Here is a 19,403-nt window from a genome sequence, read left to right as displayed (position 1 = left end):
CTGCATCCTGGGTAATTATCCTCACTTGCCTGGGAAGACTCCTGGCTTGTGATGTTTTTTGTTTGTTTGTTTGTTTGTTTTCTTTTTTGCTGTTGCTGTTTTCCCAGAGTCCAGAGTGACAGAAGAGGAAATGTTAAGACCCTTGTTCTTTGTACATCTAAGTAACTGATCTCTGTGCCTGCAACCAAAGTTAAGGGACAGATACAGATTATACTCATGGATACCAAGTTTTCATAGTACTTCTAGGTACTCTATGAGTCCAAGTGAGGACTTTTTATCCAAACAGTTTCTGAGTGCCTGCTTCATTCATTAATTTCCACTTTCTAGTAAGGTGAGCATCCACGAAACTGTCTAGGCTCCCACTTTCTAAGTTTTAGTGAGCTTGAACTTACTCTCCTGCTTTGTTTGGACATACAGTGTTTCAATTATGTGTGATAGTTTCATGTTTTTTCCGTTTTTTCACATATATTTTTGTATCATTATCCCTAAACTTGGCATCTCTCTTATGATGATTTGCATAAAATCATATTTTAAATTACATGCCAAAGGCTGACATCCCTTGTAAAATTAATTTCTAATATTACCACAAAATTTAAACATTGTTTTTTTGTGGATTCAAATGGTGCTAGATTTACTTTTTTTTCTCTCTCTCTCTTTTTATTAAAGATTTCTGTCTCTTCCCCACCTCAGCCTCCCCTTCCCCCCCTCCCCCAATCAAGTCCCCCTCACTCATCAGCCTGAAGAGCAATCAGGGTTCTCTGCCCTGTGGGAAGTCCAAGGACCACCCACCTCCATCCAGGTCTAGTAAGGTGAGCATCCAAGCTGCCTAGGCTCCCACAAAGCCAATAGGTGCAGTAGGATCAAAAACCCATTGCCATTGTTCTTGAGGTCTCAGTAGTCCTCATTGTCCACTATATTCAGCGAGACCGGTTTTAACCCAGGCTTTTTCAGACCCAGACCAGCTGGCCTTGTTGAGTTCCCGATAGAACATCCCCATTGTCTCAGTGTGTGGGTGCACCCCTCGCGGTCCTGAGTTCCTTGCTCGTGCTCTCTCTCCTTCTGCTCCTGATTTGGACCTTGAGATTTCAGTCCGGTGCTCCAATGTGGGTCTCTGTCTCTGTCTCCTTTCATCGCCTGATGAAGGTTAATATTCAGGAGGATGCCTATATGTTTTTCTTTGGGTTCTCCTTCTTATTTAGCTTCTCTAAGAACCCGAATTATAGGCTCAATGTCCTTTATTTATGGCTAGAAACCAAATATGAGTGAGTACATCCCATGTTCCTCTTTTTGGGTCTGGCTTACCTCACTCAGGATAGTGTTTTCTATTTCCATCCATTTGCCTGCAAACTTCAAGAAGTCCTTGTTTTTTACTGCTGAGTAGTACTCTAATATGTATATATTCCATACTTTCTTCATCCATTCTTCAATTGAAGGGCATCTAGGTTGTTTCCAGGTTCTGGCTATTACAAACAATGCTGCTATGAACATAGTAGAGCATATACTTTTGTTGTATGATAAGGCCTCTCTTGGGTATATTCCCAAGAGTGGTATTGCTGGGTCCATGGGTAGGTTGATCCCAAATTTTCTGAGAAACCGCCACACTGCTTTCCAGAGTGGTTGTACAAGTTTGCATTCCCACCAGCAATGGATAAGTGTACCCCTTTCTCCACAACCTCTCCAGCATAGGCTATCATTGGTGTTTTTGATTTTAGCCATTCTGACAGGTGTAAGATGGTATCTTAAAGTTGTCTTGATTTGCATTTCCCTGATCGCTAAGGAAGTTGAGCATGACCTTAGGTGTCTTTTGGCCATTTGAACTTCTTCTGTTGAGAGATCTCTGTTCAGCTCAGTGCCCCATTTTATAATTGGGTTGATTAGCCTTTTACAGTCTAGTTTCTTAAGTTCTTTATATATTTTGGAGATCAGACCTTTGTCAGTTGCGGGGTTGGTGAAGATCTTCTCCCAGTCAGTGGGTTGCCTTTCTGTCTTAGCGACAGTGTCCTTTGCTTTACAGAAGCTTCTCAGTCTCATGAGGTCCCATTTATTCAATGAGGCCCTTACTGTCTGTGCTGCTGATGTTATACGTAGGAAGCGGTCTCCTGTGCCCACTTGTTGTAGTGTAGTTCCCACTTTCTCTCCTATCAGGTTCAGTGTGTTCAGACTGATATTGAGGTCTTTAATCCACTTGGACTTGAGTTTTGTGCATGGTGACAGACATGGATCTATTTTCATTTTTGTACAGATTGAAATCCAGTTTTGCCAGCACAATTTGTTGAAGATGCTCTCTTTTTTCCATTGTATAGTTTTAGCTCCTTTATCGAAAATCAGTTGCTCATAGGTTTGTGGATTAAAGTCAGGGTCTTCTATACGGTTCCATTGGTCGACTTCTCTGTTTTTATGCCAATACCAAGCTGTTTTTAATACTGTAGCTCTGTAATAGAGTTTGAAGTCAGGGATGGTAATGCCTCCAGACGTTCCTTTATTGTATAAGATTGTTTTGGCTATCCTGGGTTTTTTATTTTTCCATATAAAGTTGATTATTGTCTTCTCCAGATCTGTGAAGAATTTTGATGGGATTTTGATGGGGATTGCATTGAATCTATATATTGCTTTTGGAAGAATTGCCATTTTTACTATGTTGATCCTCCCAATCCAAGAGCAAGGGAGATCCTTCCATTTTCTGGTGTCTTCTTCTATTTCGTTCTTCAAAGTCTTAAAGTTCTTGTCATATAGATCTTTCACTTCCTTGGTCAGGGTTACCCCAAGATATTTTATGCTCTTTGTGGCTATCATGAAAGGTGATGCTTCTCTGATTTCCCTCTCTGTTTCCTTATCCTTACTGTATAGGAAGGCAACTGATTTTTTCGAGTTGATCTTGTATCCTGCCACATTACTGAAGGTGTTTATCAGCTGTAGGAGTTCTTTGGTAGAGTTTTTGGGGTCGCTTATGTATACTATCATATCATCTGCAAATAACGAAAGCTTAACTTCTTCCTTTCCAATACGAATCCCTTTGATCCCCTTATGTTGTCTTATTGCTATTGCTAGAACTTCAAGCACTATATTGAAGAGGTATGGAGAGAGTGGACATCCTTGTCTTGTTCCTGATTTTAGTGGGATGGCTTTGAGTTTTTCTCCGTTTAATTTAATGTTAGCTGTCGGTTTGCTGTAAATAGCTTTTATTATATTTAGGTATGACCCTTGTATCCCTAGTCTCTCCAATACCTTTATCATAAAGGGGTGTTGGATTTTGTCGAATGCTTTTTCAGCATCTAATGAAATGATCATATGGTTTTTTTCTTTCATTTTATTTATATGGTGGATTACATTGATAGATTTGCGTATGTTGAACCAGCCCTGCATCTCTGGGATGAAGCCTACTTGATCATAATGGATAATTTTTCTAATGTGTTCTTGAATTCGGTTTGCCAGTATTTTATTAAGAATTTTTGCGTCGATATTCATGAGTGAGATAGGCCTGTAGTTCTCTTTCTTGGTTGGGTCTTTGTGTGGTTTTGGTATCAGGGTAACTGTAGCTTCATAAAAGGAATTTGGCAATGACTTTTCTGTTTCTATACTGTGAAATACATTAAGGAGAATAGGTATTAGCTCTTCTTGGAAGTTCTGGTAGAATTCTGCATTGAAACCATCTGGTCCTGGGCTTTTTTTAGAGGGCAGATTTTTGATAACTGCTTCAAGTTCTTCGCGACTAACAGGTCTATTTAGATCTTTCACCTGGTCTTGGTTTAGCTTTGGTATATGGTACTTATCTAAAAAGATGTCCATTTCTTTTGTATTTTCCAGTTTTGTGGCATACAGGCTCCTGTAGTAAGATCTAATGATTCTCTGAATTTCCTCTGTGTCTGTGGTTATGTCCCCCTTTTCATTTCTGATCTTATTTATTTGCGTGTTCTCCCTCTGTTGTTTAATTAGTTTGGATAGGGGTTTGTCTATCTTGTTGATTTTCTCCAAGAACCAACTTTTTGTTTCATTGATTCTTTGGACTGTTTTCTGTGTTTCTATTTTGTTGATTTCTGCCCTCAGTTTGATTATTTCCAGTCTTCTACTCCTTCTGGGCACATCTGCTTCTTTTTTTTCTAAAGCTTTCAGGTGTGCTGTTAAGTCCCCAATGTATGCTTTCTCCGTTTTCTTTAAGTGGGCACTTAGTGCTATGAACTTTCCTCTTAGCACTGCTTTCATCGTGTCCCATAGGTTTGAGTATGTTGTCTCTTTATTTTCATTAAATTCAAGGAAGACTTTAATTTCCTTCTTAATTTCTTCCTTCACCCAGGTGTGGTTCAGTAGTTGATTGTTCAGTTTCCATGAGTTTGTCGGCTTTCTGGGGGCAGCATTGTTGTTGCCTTCTAACTTTAATCCGTGGTGATCTGATAAGACACAGGTGGACACTGATATTCTTTTGTATCTGTGGAGGCTTCCTTTGTTTCCGAGTATATGGTCAATTTTTGAGAAGGTTCCATGAGCTGCAGAGAAGAAGGTATATTCTTTCCTATTTGGGTGGAGTGTTCTATAGATGTCTGTTAAGTCCATTTGTTTCATTACCTCCAGTAATTCTCTTAATTCTCTATTAGGTTTCTGTCTGATTGACCTGTCCATTGGAGAGAGAGGTGTGTTGAAGTCTCCTACTATTAGTGTGTGTGGTTTGATGTCTGCCTTGAGTTCTAGTAATATTTCTTTTATATAAGTGGGTGCTTTTATATTAGGGGCATAGATATTCAGGATTGAGATGTCATCCTGATGAATTGTTCCTGTTATGAGTATAAAGTGTCCATCTCGATCTCTTCTGATTGATTTTAGTTTGAAGTCAGTTTTGTTTGAAATTAGTATGGCCACAACTGCTTTTTTCTTAGGACCATTTGCTTTAAAGACCTTTTCCCAATCTTTTACTCTGAGTAGATGCCTGTCTTTGTGGTTGAGATGTGTTTCTTGCAAACAGCAGAATGTTGGATCCTGTTTTCGTATCCAATCTCTTAGCCTGTGCCTTTTTATAGGTGAATTGAGACCATTAATATTAAGCGATATTAATGACCAATGGTTCTTTACTCCGGTTATTCTTATTGTTTTTTGGTAGTAGAGTTTGTGTGTGTGTCCCTTCTTTGAGTTGTGCTGGTGAAGGTTCGCTAGATGCCTGAGTTATTGTAGGCAGTGTTGGCAATTTTGGATTCCTTGGGTTGCGATTTTTCTTCTATTACTTTCTGTAGGGCTGGATTAAATTTAAGCATTGTTAACTACAATTGTTAAAGTCAATAATTGTTGCAATTATTTTGAGTTTGCTGTCTAAATTTCTTACTTGTATACTGGTAGGAAATATGTAATACATATGATTGAGTGTAGTATGCTATTAAATTTAAACTTTACCTTTATCTTGTGCACCAGCAAGAAAGAAAAAAAAACTCACTAAACTATTGTAAGCTATAAATTTTAAGATATGTACATTTTCAAAGTTTTTAAAAGAAGAGAAATCTTCAGAAAAGTAAAAAGTAGAGCAAAAGAAATGTGAATACTAGGTTGCTCTAGTACTGAGTTTTAAGTCAAAGGCCTGGTCTTGAATCCATCTCTGATTCCCAAGCAGGAGACATCTCTCTATACATCTTGGAGCAAGAGAAAAGTGATGTTAGCAGCTCTTTTTAAGATGTCTTCTCAATGCATCTTTTCCTCCCCCCCTCTTTCTTTTCTTTCTTTTCCCTTCCTTCCTTCCTTCCTTCCTTCCTTCCTTCCTTCCTTCCTTCCTTCCTTCCTTTCTTTCTCCCTCTCTCTCTCTCTCTCTCTCTCTCTCTCTCTCTCTCTCTCTCTCTCTTTCTTTCTTTCTTTCTTTCTTTCTTTCTTTCTATAAAGTCCAGATTCTGCGGTCTTCTTCCTGGCCTACATAGGTTTTGTGTGGGTGAGCTGGTATATACCTGTCTGTTCAAACTGATATACCTGAGGGATGTACTTGCTGGAGGATCTCACCTGCCATCTGGTTCCACTTTGTACCTCTATTGTTATGGGACCCCAGGAAATTAAGGAGTGTCAAGTTATATTATTAACTTCAAAAAGACATGATAGAAGCAGTTCCTATGACATAACAAGAATGGTTAGAATGCTAAACGTATGTTCTATTCCTTTCTATCATCTACAACAGCCAACAGCCAAAGTACATTTTCTACTTAAGAAAAAAAGAGTGTGTAAGGCAGATGCTTATATGTTTTTTCATGTTGAACATGGGGAGATAGCTACCGAACATTTGTATGCTTTAATGTCTCTTTTTGATTATTTGCTGTATATTCAGAAGTATGTATTTTCGAACTGTGGCCAGGGAAGCCAGTAGGCTAACAGCAGATGTTTACCTCTTCCTTTTCTTCTCCAAATCAATCCCCAGTCTCATCACAAATTCTGCATCAGAACACCTGCTACAGGCTTTTCCACAACCCCAGCACCTATCTCTAGTGGATCCCACAGATCGTCCCCTCTAAATGTCCTTCCCCACACCCATTGCTTTGTCCCCGTCCCAACTCCAGCAGACACTCCCTGGGAACAAACAGGCCATTCCTCCAGGGAAGCAATTAGGCTCCACACCTCCATGCTAATCTTCATCACTCCCTCCATTCTTCCAAATTCAATCCCCTAGTCTCATCTGCAGCTCTAGCTGTGGCCTTCCCTTACTCTTTGTCACCATCCCAAGGGGACTAAGAAGATTCTGGTGAAACATTATGCTTTTCTCCCTCACATAAAGCTCCTCCACTGGAACAACCCATCCCCATTCTAAGTATCAGGTGCCAATACCCAGAAACACAGTTTACCTAAAACCATCAATTCCTACACCTATCAGAACTCCAGAAGGTTTTCCAATCAGGCAACATATAGCCTCCATGCTCTCTTAAAAACCAGAGAGGATCTGGGCAGTGGTGGGGCATGCCTTTAATCCCAGCACTCTGGAGGCAGTAGCAGGTGGATCTCTGTGAGTTCGAGATCAACCTGGTCTACAGAATGAGTTCCAGGACAGCCAAGTCTGTAAGAAAAAAAAAAAAAAGAACCAGAGAGAAAACAGAAACCAAGGAACAAAACACCCAACACACATACACACACACACACACACACACACACACACACACACACAAATACCAGCTATCAACACCTAGAGTTATAATCTTCCCAATCCCAGATGCCTAGATACCACCATAAAAACACAATAACAGCACCAGGACAATATGTCTGCACTAGAACCCAATACTCCTACCACAGCAGTCCCTGAGCATTCCAACACAGCTGGAATACAAGAAAAAAACTTAAAACAGCACTTGTGCATATAAGGAAAGAAATAAAAATATTAAAAAAATAAATAGTAAAGAGAAAAATAAAGATAAATCCCTTAAATAAAGTGATGAAAACACAAACAAACAATGTTAGGAAATAAAGAAAACAGTTCATGACCTGAAAGTGAAAATAGAATCAATACTAAATGCAAACTGTGAGAAATCTGGAAATGAAAAATTTAGGAACTTGAACAGGAACTATAAAGGCAAATTTCACCAACAGAACACAAGAGATGAAAGACAGAATCTTAGGTACTGAAGACAAGATAGAAGAAATGGAAACCCTTCTCAATGCAAATGTAAATCCTAAAACTTTCTGGCACAAAACATTCAGGAATTCAGGACACTATGAAAAGACTAAACCCAAGAATAAAAGGAATAAAGGAAGGAGACCCAAAATCAAAGGCACAAAACTATTTAACAAAATCATAAAAAAATTCCCTAAACTAAAAAAGAAGATGCCTATAAAGGTACAATGAGCTTAGAGAATACCAAATAGACTAGACCAGTAAAGAAAGACCCCTTAGTACATAATAATCAAAACATTAAATGTATGGAACAAAGAAAGAATATTAAAAGCTACTAAGAGAAAAAGACCAAATAACATATAAAGGCAGATGTGGAGGCCCAAAAATGTGAGCCTTTTCCACCTTGTCTGAAGGTCACAGAGTTTCAGCTTGCTCAGAGTTGTTAACAATAAGTGTGGCTACATACTATGACCTAGGTGTGGTTACTTGGTATTTCGGACATTAAGATGGCCTGTAGAGGTGTATCCTTTCTACCCTGACCAAAGGTCAGAGAATTCAAGCATACTTCTGCTCCTTCTTTTAAAATAGGTGGTTTGACCTAGGGAGCAGCTGCCTTCAGGATGCTTGGTCTAGGATGGATTCACTGCATAAACAACACAATGCCTTTCTCAAGAATTAATCACTTGATGTCTCAAGTACTGAAACAAGTAACTGTTCAAGTAGGTGTCCTTTCTATCATGTCAAAGCAGCCTTTTGCCTTCTCCCCCTATTGTATTGGGGTAAAAAAAGGTATGAAAAATTAAATGCAGGTGATTTCAGTTTTCATTGGAACTACCTCCCAGTACTATCCTATATTTCTGTGTTATTATTTTCACTCATATCTTTGTTCTCTTTATCTTTTTTTCTAATCCCCATGCCCTTACCTTGGTAAGTGGTATGCTTGTCAAAGCTGGTCTCTGACAGGCAGGCCTATTATAATTATACCTGAGTTTTCAATGGAGACTAAAAGCCAGAAGGGTCTAGAGAGATGCACTGCAGACTCTAAGAGACCACAGATGCCAGCCCAGGCTACTATACCCAGCAAAACTTTCAATCACCATAGGTGGACAAGATAAGATATTCCATGACAAAAAAAAATAAGCAGTATCTGTCTACAAATCCAATCCTACAGAAGGTACTAGAAGGAAAATTCAAACCTAAAGAGGTTGACTGCACCTAAGTAAACACAGGGACTAAATAATATCCTGGACCAATAAAATCAAAAGCAGGAAAGCATCCACACACATATGTTTTCAGAACTTCCAGGAGAGAGAGTGACTGGAGAGACCTCAGTAGCTGAAGGTGCAGATAAATTTGAAAATTCTGGCAATTTAAAAAGCCTGTCCCAGATACTTAAATATTTATCCTTATACTTCTGTTTCTCTAGAAGCATTCTGGTATTAAAATATGTGTCATAAGCCACATTTTGGCGTGACATCTGTTGTAGTCAAGCCTCAACAGGTTCATATGATCTAGGGTAGAGGCATGTGGATTAGTAATATTAGGCATAATAGACAGAGATACAAAAGACACACAAAGACACCGGCGACTCAGTTAATACTAAATACTGAATTCACTTGCATTTATTTTTCATATGTGTTTATATCCCAAAGCAAATCTCGGGAGAAGGCAAAAGACTGCTTTAGCATGACATAAAGAACAACCAAAACAGTTGTTTGCTTCAATACTTGAGATATCAAGCCATTATTACACCATAGACCAAGTATCTTGTAGGCCGCCACTCCCTATGTCAAATTTCCTATTTTAAAATGAAGGAGCAGGAATAGGCTTGAATCCTCTGACCTTTGGTCAGGGTGGAATGAATCCATCTCTATGGGCCATCTTAATGTCCAAAACACCAAGTAACTACACCCTAGGTCAGGGTTTCTTGTTTGTACCCATACCTATTGTCAACAACTTTGAAAGAGTAAAAATAAGTTCAAACCCCATGAACTTTAGTAAGGTAGAGCAGGCTTACATCTGTGTATCTCCACAAATCTGTATTAATCTGGGTTCTCTAGAGTCACAGAATTTACAGAATAGTGTAGTAATGAGGTGGGCTGTGTTTCCTGCTGCCCAGCTCCCAGCTGCCTGGCTAGCTTATGCCCCGAAATAATTACACAGAAACTGTATTCATTAAAACACTGCTTGGCCCACTAGCTCTAGCCTCTTACTGGATAACTCTCACATCTTGATTAACCCATTTCTATTAATGTGTGTAGCACCATGAGGTGGTGGCTTACCGGGAGGGATCTTAACCTGTGTCCATCTTGGAGAGGAGAGCTATAGCATCTGCCTCACTGCCTTCTTCCTCCCAGCATTCTGTTCTGTCTTTCCTTCCTACCTATGTTCTGACCTATCAGGCCAAGCAGTTTTCTTTATTAATTAACCAATGAAAGCAACAGATAGATAGAAGACCCACCTACATGAGAATAGATAGATGATAGATAGATAGATAGATAGATAGATAGATAGATAGATAGGAATTTATGGAATGAGTTACAGGCTGCAGTCCAATAACATCTAGTTATGAATGGAAAGTCCAAGAATCTGGTAGCTGCTCAGCTCAGTACTATGAGGCTGGGTGTCTCAGCTGGCCTGTTGGGATCTTGAAGAATGAATTAATGTGCTGATGGAGGTGAGGGCAAGCAGGCAAAGAACACACCCTTCCTTCTTCCACTTTACTTATATAGGCTTCCAACAGAAGATGTGGTCCAGATTAAAGGTGTGCCTTCCAGTCTCAAGGTCTGAATTAAAGGCATGTGTTATCTACCCTCAAGATCTGTATCACAAGTGTGCCCTCCATTCTGGATTATAGTTTATTTCAGATAGTTATCTTGACAACCAAGGATAACCATCACACATACACACAAGAACAACAATGAAATGATGGAAATCAACAACCACTGGTCATAGATTTTCTCAACATCAATGGTCTCAATTCCCTAATAAGAAGATACAGATTAACAAAATGAACCCTAAAAGTAGGATCCACCCTTCTACTGCATCCAAGAAACACATCTCAACATCAAGGATAGACTTCTCAGAGTAAAAGAATTGAGAAAGATATTCCAAGCAAGTGTACCTAAGAAATGAGCCAGTGTAGCTATTTTAATATCTGACAAAAGAGACTTTAAACCAAAACTAATCACAAGAGACAGGGAAGTACACTACATACTCATCAAAGGAAAAATCCACCAAGGTGACGCTGCACTTCTTATGTCCTCACTAACCACAAAGGCACCTAAGTTTGTAAAAAAGATACAACACTACAGCTTAAATCACATGCACTGATAGTGGGAGACCTCCATACCCCATTCTCACCAGTAGACAGGCCATCCAAACAAAAACTAAACAGGAAAATGCTTGAGCAAACAGACAGTATAAACCAGATGGATCTAACAGACATTTACAGAATGTTTCACCCAAACACAAAAGAATATACCATCTTCTCAGCACCACATGGAATTTCCTCCAAAGTTGACCACATACACAGGCACAAAGCAAGTATCAAAGGATCCAAGAAAATTGAAACAACTCCCTGCATCTTATCTACCACTACATATTAAAGTTGGATATCAACAGCAGAAACAAGAGCAACTATACAAATTCATGGAAACTGATCAACTCTACTGAATGAAAAATGGGAATAGGAGAAGTTCAAATGGCCAAAAGACACTTAAGATCATGCTCAACTTCCTTAGCGATCAGGGAAATGCAAATCAAGACAACTTTAAGATACGATATTACACCTGTCAGAATGGCTAAAATCAAAAACACCAATGATAGCCTTTGCTGAAGAGGTTGTGGAGTAAGGGGTACAACTCATCCACTGCTGATGGAAATGCAAACTTGTGCAACCACTTTGGAAAGCAGTGTGGTGCTTCTCAGGAAATTCGGGATCAACCTACCCCTGGACCCAGCAATACCACTCTTGGGAATATACCCAAGACATGCCCTATCATACAGCAAAAGTATATGTTCTACTATGTTCATAGCAGCATTGTTTGTAATAGCCAGAACCTGGAAACAACCTAGATGCCCTTCAATGGAAGAATGGATGAAGAAAGTATGGAATATATACATATTAGAGTACTACTCAGCAGAAAAAAAAAAAAAAAAAAAAAAAAAAAAACAAGGACTTCTTGAATTTTGCATACAAATGGACGGAAACAGAAAACACTATCCTGAGTGAGGTAAGCCAGACCCAAAAAGAGAAACATGGGATGTACTCACTCATATTTGGTTTCTAGCCAGAAATAAAGGACATTGAGCCTATGATTCGTGATCCTAGAGAAGCTAAATAAGAAGGTGAGCCAAAAGAAAAACTTATAGGCATCCTCCTGAATATTAACCTTCATCAGGCGATGAAAAGAGACAGAGACCCACATTGGAGCACCGGACTGAAATCTCAAGGTCCAAATCAGGAGCAGAAGGAGAGAGAGCACGAGCAAGGAACTCAGGACCGCGAGGGGGGCACCCACACACTGAGACAATGGGGATGTTCTATCGGGAACTCACCAAGGCCAGCTGGCCTGGGTCTGAAAAAGCCTGGGATAAAACCGGACTCGCTGAACATAGTGGACAATGAGGACTACTGAGACCTCAAGAACAATGGCAATGGGTTTTTGATCCTACTGCACATACTGGCCTTGTGGGAGCCTAGGCTGTTTGGAGGCTCACCTTACTAGACCTGGATGGAAGTGGGTGGTCCTTGGACTTCCCACAGGGCAGGGAACCCTGATTGCTCTTTGGGCTGACGAGGGAGGGGGACTTGATTGGGGGAAGAGGAGAGAAATGGGAGGCGGTGGCGAGGAGGAGGCAGAAATCTTTAATAAATAAATAAATAAATAAATAAATAGGGAATAGGTCAAGTCAGAAATAGATCACTCAGGGACCTAGGGCAAAACCAAATACTACTTTTCTAAGAAAAAAAGAAGAAGAAAGAAAGAAAAAAGAAAGGAAGGAAAGTAAAGAAGGAAGAAAGATAAAAATAGTGATAAAATTACCCCTAATAATATTCCCCTATATTCATAGATCAGTGCCTTATTCAGCCATCATCAGAGAAACTTCCTTTTGCAGCAAATGGGAGCACATACAAAGACCCGTAGTCATACATTATATGAAGTGTGACTTTAGAACACACAGCTCTAAATGGGATGTCTTCATCAAATCCCTCACCTCAGAGTTCAGGGAACCCTAAGGAACAGGAGGCAGAAAGAGTGTGAGAGCCATAAGGGATAGAGGGCACCAGGAGAACACGGTCCTCTATATCAACATGATCAAGCTCATATGAACTCACAGAGACTGAAGCAGCAACCATAGGGCATGCATGGGTCTACATCAAGTCCTCTGCATTTATATTGTGGCTTACACTTTAGTGTTTTCAAGGTAATCCTGAGTGTGGAAACAAGTAAGTCTCTGATTATTGTGCCTTTTCTTGGGCTCTTCCTTCTGTTTGCTTATCTTGTCCCTCATAATGTGATAGTTTTGTTTCATATTATTTTGTTATATTTTATTATCACTTAGAAGACAGTCTGTTTTCTAATGAAAGATAGAAAGGGAATGGATCCAAATGGGAGGGAAAACAGAAAGAATCTGAAAGTATTGGAGGAAGGGCAAACCATAATCAGGCTATATTATGTGAGAAAAGAATCTTTTTCCAATAAAAGGGGAAAAAGTTGTATTTCATTAAGCAAAATTAGACTGGATGGTGTTGGTTGGTGCATCTCTTTAATCCCAAGCAGAGGCAGAAAGATCTCTGTGAGTTCAAGGTCAGCCTACAGAGTGAGCTCCAGGAGAATCAGGACTACATAGAGAAGCCCTGTCTTGGAAAAATGAACAAACAAAAAGAGGCTCATGCAACATTAGATAATTTAGGAACCAGTCATGTGAAAGCTATTAAATTTGGAGTGTTCAACATATACAGGATATACTTCTAGGGAACATCTGAAGATGTAGACTTATGGCTACAATAAGCCAAGGAAGAGTTTTCAGGTGATGTTAACTCTTTTTAAATTTATTCTTCTCTCATACATTATGTGTGTGACTGCAGGTTCCCCTTTCTCCTCTACTCCAAGCCCCCTGCAACCACAACTCTCCTCTCCCCCAGATCCACTGCTTTTCAGTGAAAGCTCTTCAGAAAAGCTCAGGCCTCCTGAGGGGGGGGGGATATCAACCTAACGGTGTAACACGTTACAATAAGACTAGTCTCATCCTCTCACATCAAGGCTGGATGAGGCAACCCAATAGGAGAAAAGGGTCCCATGAGCAGGGGAAAGAATAAGAGACAGCTCCAGTTCATCTGTTAGGAGTTACACAAGAATCCCAAGCTAAATAACCACAGTATGGAGGCAGAGAACCTAGCTCAGACCCATGTAGGCTCTGTGATTGCTGCTTCAGTCTCTGTGAGCTCCCAATGAGTGATGCTTAGTGGTCTATGGACCATGTCTTGACATCTCTGGCTCTTACAATCCTTCTGTTCCTCTTCTGTGGAATTCTCTGAGTTCTGCCTAATATTTTACTATGGATGTCTGCATCTGCTATCATCAGCAGATGGGGTCAAGGGTATGTGTGTGTGTGTGTGTGTGTGTGTGTGTATGTGTGTGTGTGTGTGTTTCCGGAGGAGGATGGTGAAGCATAATGGCTTCTGGAATGCTAGTTCAATGGTATACAGCAGAAGGATGGCAGCCCTGATGACACTGCAGTTGCTGGTGACTCCATAAAAGAAGCAGAAAGGTGTTTCTGAATCTGTTCTTGACTTAATGCCATCAAACTTCAGTCTGAAAACAGAAAGAAGATTGTGGTGATGACTGGTGATTCCTGGTTTCTTGGTGGATCTACTGCACCAACTTCCAGACCTTGGTGTGTCTTGCTTACTTTGGAGCCAGTCCAAGGAAACCGACTAAATATTTGACAGTTTATTCATACTATATCTTGGGACACACAACTCATTTTGCTAGTATGGTATTCAATCTGCTGTTGAAATAAAGGACCTGGTAACTGAGACCTCAATTTTTCCCTCTGGGGAAAAAGGACTCATTACAAACAGTGACTGAAGCCCCTTTTCAGAGATGAGAAGGGTAGCCTAAGGGTTTTTGCTGATGCTCAGAGACTGGGACAGTTACTCAGAAGCATCAATGTAGTTGGACTCTCACCCATCACAAAAACCTTTTCTTGTCTTTTGATTAGAATGAATTTAAGAGAATTGTAATTTGACAAATTATGTGTTTATTGTTAATTCCCACACTAGAATTTTGGTATTGACCTGTTAATTCTTGTGACTGCTTTAGTTCACTATAAGATGCTATTGATTAGAACTTGTCTAAGAAAAGTTTGATATTACCAATTAGTTCTTGGATTTGACATGTTTAATAAGACAAATTTAGATTTTGATACTAATGAAAATTGTTAAGAAACACCTTCTACCAATTCAAAAGGGCTTTCCCACCTGTAGTGATCCTCCACTCCTTTAATTTGGATATACTATAGCCATAGAAGTATATGTACCACAAGGCATAATCTGTTTGCTTATTGTTATCTAATTGGTGATGAAATCTCTTGAAAGAATTTGGCTCAGAGACACAGAGCCCACAGAAACACTCCCCCTTAACTCTTTGCTTACAGAGGTTGGCAGTCAGGAACAGGTAAGATCCTTTTTCCCAAGGCTCCTAAGACAAGGGCATGCATGATTAGAATACTTATACCGATGTTGGATAAGTCTGGAAAATGGAAAAATGTTCACCTAAGGCAGACACGATCGATCATCTGTCTTGTTGCAGAAGCACAGGCTTTATTAAATATTGTAAAGAGGAAAGATTTGACAGGGCCCATAGGTGTGGGTCAATTCTATCTTGACTAAAGGTCAGAGAGTTGGAACTTAACTACTGTTGCTTCAAGGTTATTATTAACAGGTGTGACTAATATCTAGACCTGGTATTTCAGGTATTAAGAAGTAGATCTGTGTTTCTGCGTCAAACAAAAGTCTAAGAATCCAACTAGGTTCCTACTCCCTTGAAGATCCAGATAACTGTGGATTCCCCCCAGGGAGTGGTTTGCCTGCAGAATGCTTTGGTCTAGGGTGTGAGCGTCACTTGTCTTGTTCTTGCAACAGAATGTTTAACTAAGAATGTAGCCTGTAGTCCTTCAACTGCTCTGTTCACTTCTTGTATCATGTGGATACAGTTTATCTTACTCCTGCCTTTTGGGGTCGGAGTATTTAAGCAAATGGAAATTAAACTTGGGCAACTTTCAGTATTCACTGGATGTCTCTCCCAATACTATCCTATGTTTCTGTCTCTTATTTTATATATATATATATATATATATATATATATATTTCTTTTGTCTAACAATTCTGACTCACGCTCCTGTCCTGGAACATACAAACCTGCCATGGCTAGGTGGCTTATAACAGGAAAAGGGTCCCAAGAGAAAGAGTCAGAGACAGCCCCACCTCTACTGTTAGAAGACACACAAGAATCCCAAGCGAAATAACCACAGCATGGATGCAGATAACCTAGCTCAGACCCACGTAGGCTCTTCATGATTGCTGTATCAGTTTCTTTGAGCCCCTATGAGCCCTGCTTAGTTGATTCTGTGGGCTGTGTCCTTGACTTCTCTGGCTCCTACAATGCTTCTTCTCTTCTGAGCTCTGCCTAAATGTTTTACTGTGGGTCTCTGAATCTGTTTCCATCAGTTGTTGGATAAAGCCTCTCTGAGGACTATTGGGCTAGGTGCCAATTTATAGCATAGCAGAATAGCATTAGGAATCATTTCACTTTTTCCTCAGTTGTGTTTGCTTTTATGCAAGGTCTCCGGGCTATCCAGTCTCTGGTTCCTGGCTATCTAGGGAGTGTAGGGCATGGGCTCCCTCTTGTGGAATGGACCTCAAGTTGGACCAGTCATTTACTGGCCACTCCCACAAGTTCTGCTCCACCTTTACTCCAGCACTACCTACAGAGGACAACTTATAGGTTGAAGGTTTTTGTGGCTGGGTTGATTCCCAGTCCCAGCACTGACACTTTACAGGTGGATGGGGATGGGAACAGGAGGGATGGAGTGTGTGGAGAGAAAGAGAATCCTGGGAAAGATGACTAGAATGGGGGGGTGCCTTTGAGGGGTAGTGTTAACTCTCTGATGTAAGCAGGAAGTTCACACACTCCTAATGAGGGCATTTTTGTTCTATAATTATCATTGAAACAGCCAGGAGAGAAGGCATGGGGGCTGCTCACTTTATCTTTCAGGCACCAGTAGGCTCACCGAGTCTTTATCCCTATGAGATATTGTTGGACTTTAACTCTAGAAAATGATGAGTATGGGATTCAGGGAGTGATCTTATTTTTTCAGGCCTATAACCTTTTTTTTTTAAAAAAAAAATAGACATAGCATTGTACCAAGTCAGGGAGGGCTGTGTAATACACAGTGCGTCCATTCTCTTGTTTGAACACTTCCTTACAAAAGGAGGCTTCTGTTAAGGAATTCCTGTCAAGAAGGGAGTCCTCCTTCCCTTTCACACACAAAGTCATCCCTACACTTCTCTCTATGAGGAGATTGTTGAAATTTATCTCAGAAGAAAGCCAGCTCATAGGATACAAGGAACGCTGACGTCTTATTTGCGGTTCCAGAAACATTCTTTTTTTTTCTTACAGAGATTGTGGGACTGTAATTATTCCTGGAGATAAGAATACAAAGACCCGTGAAGAATTCTGACCTATTTAGGGAGGGTTTTGTTTTGTTTTGAAACAAGGTTTCTCTGTGTAACATCCCTGGCTGTCCTGGAAATACTGGATTTTAGAGATTATAATCACAGGAAAAGTTTCTGAAAAAGCATGCAAGGCAAGGCCTTTCCATGTCTTAATTTGAAAGTAGCCTGATCCTAAGGACTATAGCAGCTATAAGCTTCCTTATGCCTGACTACCCTTTTGCTCTTCAAGTTTGAGGGAAATTCTCCCAAACAGTCCCTACTATCCTTTAAGCACAGTGATTTAAAGAGGCAAGCTCTCTAGCAAAAAAAAAAAAAAAAAAAAAAAAAAAAAAAAAAAAAAAAAAAAAAAAAAAAAGTTGGCCACTATGTTTGATCCAAATGCTTCAGTCCACAAAAGGAAGCTGGAATTGGAAGTTTCCTGCCTGAGTTTTAATGCCCTTGGCAGAGGATGGATTTACTATGAGATTCTGTTCTGTTTAGCTGTATAAGTGTGAGTATCTTCTCTTTCTCTCATTCATAGGATTCATCCATCTGCCTTCTCACCATTTCCTGGAAAGACTCAATCTCTGTGTAGGCAATTCTCCAGTCTGTCTGTACTAGGAGGGATTTCCAGGGCTTAGGGTCTATGAATATTTCCTTAGAAGTGTTGTAAAGGGATAAAATGTCTATAGTTTCCATGTGTAGTGGGAGGTATTTGTTTTTGCTTTCGTTCATAGTGTCTCTTAGATAGGGTCTGGTGCAGTTCTTTACCCGTGACATGTTGTCTAAGCATCTTGTTGATGTGGGGATTAGGTGTAGCAATGTGAAGAGCCACTACAGTTAGCAGTCTTTTGTCCTTTTATATCCATAGGCTACAGCCTTCATAGGTGTTCCTCATATTTATTTTCTACCTCTGTAGGTGATACGAGGAATTGGAAGTGACTTTATTTCGGCATTTTTCTCCCTCTTTGTTACAAAATGGAAAAAGTAGAATGGAACATTTCTTTTACACCAAGTCACTCAGGATTTCGTAGGACTTTAAGATAACCAAGTTTGGCTGATTTTAAAATGTTAGTTTTTGCTGCTAGTCAGAGACAGTATGTTTCCCTAATACCCACAGTGAGACCCCATGAAGCTCCCAGCAGTCACGCCTAGAAAAATATGAGAGCTTCTTCCGGATTGAGACACCAGAAATTTTAGCACTTTTGATCATTCACAGCAAGTATATAAAAATTCATCAGTTGTAGTTTAAAGTGTGCCTTTGAGGACTGACTTCAAATGAAGGTTTCTGTTGCTGAGATTCATGCATAGCAACCTGTGACAACCTGTACTCAACTGCCTGTCTCCCAGTTTGGAGCAGCAGTTTCCTTGATATTTTAGTTCTCTGATGCCTCTATGAATATAGTTGACGGTTTTCAGTTTTTTCATATTTATTTGTTCTGTGGATATGGTAATGATGAATGCAGAAGCTTTACACATCAGATGGGAACTTTCATGTTCTTTTCTTATGTTATTTTTTCCATCAATCTCATAAAACTCAAATTATATGTAATTGCTTTTAAGGTTTTAAGGGTGTTCTTATGGTCCTGAAGATTGAGTGCAGGGCCTCCCTCTGCCTCCCAAGTGCTGGGAATAAAAGCATGCACCACCATTGCCAAGTCATGAAGGTTTATTATAATTCAGAATCTTTCTTAAACATTATGTATTTTACCAATTTTTATGTTGTTGTTGACTAATAAAAGGATAATTTAACATGTCCATGTATAATCTCAAATGAAGCTTTTCTGTTTCTATCCTATTTCATATAGTTGTGCATTCTTATTAAGTATATTATTAAGCTTAAATTTGACTGTATATAACTACATAAAATTTGTACATATTAGCAGGAAAATGTGATATTTTGGTTCATGTGTATATATTTAAGTTAAAAATAGGGTTTGAGGAGATGGCTCAGAGGTTGAAAACACTTACTGCTCCTGCAGAGGACTGAGGTTCAATTTCCAGCACCCACATGATGGCTCATAACTGGATGTAACTCCAGTTACAGAGAATCCAAGGTCCTCTTCTGATTTCTGTGGACACCACTATCCATGGGGTACACACATATATATGTAGGCAAGC

Source organism: Alexandromys fortis, unplaced genomic scaffold, assembly GCF_014885135.2.
Source record: "Alexandromys fortis isolate MF-2015 unplaced genomic scaffold, M_Fortis_MF-2015_v1.1 scaffold_318, whole genome shotgun sequence".
Taxonomy (NCBI): domain Eukaryota; kingdom Metazoa; phylum Chordata; class Mammalia; order Rodentia; family Cricetidae; genus Alexandromys; species Alexandromys fortis.
The sequence above is the reverse complement of the archived record's forward strand: the minus strand, read 5'-3'. Positions refer to the sequence as shown.